The following is a 3,378-nucleotide window of genomic DNA, read 5'->3' on the forward strand; positions in this document are numbered from 1 at the left end:
ATCTCACTTGATTTATTACCTCAGTAAACATTGTCAACATGAGTTTATGCTCTCAATCGCTTCATCAATAAATGATTATCATTTAGTAAATGATGCTCCCTTTTAGAGTCAAATAGACCATAAAGCAGAGCTTTCTGTGATTGACAGGTCACTGATGCTACCAGAGCCGTTTACAGCGTCTCTACGTCACTCAAAAGAAAAACATGGCAACGGTCGTAATCCAAGATGGCGAACTCAAGGCTTCAAAACAGCAGTCCACAACCCAACGGGTGACGTCATGATGACTACGTCCACTTCTTATATACAGTCTGTGGTTATTTCCGGTAAAAAAAAACACCTCGTGATTGACAGGTCCATTCGGGGAGTTGTGTGTGTTTTTTCATCGATAACTTTAACCCTTTCGCAGTGTGTTTCCAGTTCATGAAAGGTAATTGTAATGTTTTTTTTGTTCATCTACAAATGTCTTATTCAGTCTTTGGTTGTACTGAGCTCCACCCTCTCGTGTCCCGTCTGGTTAAAACAAGATGGCGACGGCCTAAAAGCAGAACTCGAACATTTTAAATGGCAGCGCACAAACCAGTGGGTGACGCCAAGGTGACTATGTCCACTTCTTATAATACAGCCTGTGGGTTTAACCAGGTTCCTCCGGGCCTGTTCTCCGTTCTGTTGGTGGCACAGAAGCCGGAAAGAGAACATGAGATTTGAATCTTCATGATGGATGAGCTGTAGAAATGTTTAAGTGTGCAAACACTGCTCCAAAATACACACACACATACACACAAAACAACATTACAGAGGCGAGAAAAGACGCCTGTCAAAACAGGATGCAAAGTTTGTTATTGCTTACATAGACCAATCTGTATGTGGGTATGCACATTTGTGTGTGTATGTGTGTGTGTGTGTAGATGTGTGTCAGAAAATGAGGCTGGCACAGGAATGCAAGTGAGATTTGGTCCATAGAACTGGCAGCAGGCGCCATCGTCAGTATGATGAGCTGATGACTGAAGTGTGTGTGTGTGTGTGTGTGTGTGTGTGTGTGTGTGTGTGTGTGTGTGTGTGTGTGTGTAGGTGTGTGTGTGTGTGTGTGTGTGTGTGTGTGTACAATGTTGCTGGATACCAGAAAGTGCGGAGAGAAAGGGCTGAGTGATGTAAAAGTGGAGCTGTCTCCTGTTAGAGACAACTAAGGATTAGAAACAGGAACCAGATTGCTTCTGACGCCAACATCTTGGTCCAGTCGCCTACAGATTCTTCATATTAAAGTCAAACTTAATGCAATTTTCAGTCTGATATTGTTTTTTACGTGCCATTTTATTTCAAAGAAACACAGAAGTAAGAGTTGTTATTTCTGTAAATCTATAACTTCTATAGTTGCATCAACGTCAGTTGTGCTTGTCACTATTTTTATGTCACGTTTTATGGGTGAAAATCTTTCAGTCTGTGGCACAGGAAGATAAGATCCCCTGTCTTAGGTCTGGAACCAGACAATCATGATGGATGTGTGTGTCATATTCTGATGGTGAAAAGGTTTAACAAAACTCTTGTGTTGCTGTTGTAACATGGAGGAATCATTAACTCACGTATTTTTGGTATTGACCTACAGATATTGTGTTTGGACTGAAAATCAAATATGGCAGTAAAGAATGTAAAAGCAGCCTCAGACATCTATTTATGGGTGAGTAAGACCATTGAAAGGCATTTATTTTCAATGCAAACATGGAGAATAGCTCACAAACTGAACGATTTGGGCACGTTAGTATCATTTCTTATACGCTTAGTATTTTCACTCTTGTATATAATCTTTGTTGCTGTATTTTCCTTTTTTAGTTTAGTTGATTTTACTTCATTTATTTACCTTACCTTTTTGCTATTGTATTCTATTTTGCAATGGTGTCAGTATTATTTACTTTACACTTAATAATAGTTATTCTATTGTTTATATTTTTATTCAGTTTTCTATTTGTTTTTCTTCTGTTGTAATCTTGAATGAATCTCTTATCTTTTTTTTAAACCGCTTGTAAAACTCACAGTGGAAACATAACTTGCACAAACCGATGAAACGTGTGCAGTTAAATGGGATCAACTGAAATAAATGACGTACTTGAATGTACCTAGGAAGAGGCTTGTCCTCTTTTCTTTATTACTACTAAAGCATTACATTGTATTGTATTATTTTCTAAGATTAAGTAAGATTTAATCATAACACAGAGTAAAGAGAGTTGACATCCGATGTGGGGGTGGTAGTGGAAGCAAAAAGAAGGGAAAGGAACCCCTATAACAACAGGCTTTTTACTCCACGCTTTACAAGCTTTGGCTTGTATCACACACATGAATGGCTCCATCTCTTTCTTCTCCAGCTGAAGTAAACTAAATAAAAGCGGGCAACATTAACAAAAGAGCCCCTGTTACAAAGGACCTATTCATATAGATCTGTCCAGCGACTTAAGTGTTTCCAAATGTTAGCGACAAAGATCAAACCTACTACGCACTCGGCGTGCACTCGCATTTAGCCAGCTCCGTGCCACCGGTTTGTGTTGAGAAAAGCCCAGACTTTACATTTCTATATGACAAAAACTTGTCTTGAATCCTGTAAATCGCTGCATCAACACAGGCAAGGTATGGTGCCACGGTGTTTCAACACTGCAGGTATTAGGTACAGTATTAGGGCTTAAGTCACTGTAAAGCTAATCCGGCCAGCTCACATGAACGATACCCCACCGCCTGCCAACTTTTGCAAAGTAGGCTTCATATGTACGGACGGATCATTATAATTGGCTAATCAGTATTCAAAGAGCTGTAATGTACCTTCGCGAGGGAGAAGAGAGAGAGAGGAAGAGGGAGGTGGAGAGTTGGCAAAGGTGAAAGCGGGTGAAGAGAAAAACAGGCAGAGGTGAGGGAGGGGGGGGAGAAAGAGAGAGCAGAGATAGAGGGAGGAGGTGAAAAACACAGAGGAGTGAGGAAACGGGGAAAGAGGAAAGGGAAGTGATAATGTTTCCACCAGGATTGGCTGCGTGAAACGGGAGTCAGAGTGTCGGAGAGGGAGAGAGAGCGAGCGAAGGGATAGTTAAAGCAGAGGGAGGGAGAGGAGATGAATGGAGGAGGCGAGGGGAAGAAGCAGAGGGGAAGGAGCAGAGGTGTAGGAGGCGGATGGAGAAGCAGCATTCCTGACCGAGCAGTTACGGAACGGGGACGAGAAGGAGGTGATCGGAAATCCAGATGCCTCAAGGACCAGCAGAAGGGTCAAACTACCGCGCGCTCACACACTCACACACACACACACACAGATAGAAAGCGCTCCATCTCCTCTCCTGCTCCCTCTTTCACAGACGTCGGGACCTCGGTGGCTTTACCAGTCAGCAAACATCCACGGGACTAAAACAA

The sequence above is a fragment of the Pholis gunnellus genome (genome assembly GCF_910591455.1).
Source record: "Pholis gunnellus genome assembly, chromosome: 10".
NCBI classification, from domain to species: Eukaryota; Metazoa; Chordata; class Actinopteri; order Perciformes; family Pholidae; genus Pholis; species Pholis gunnellus.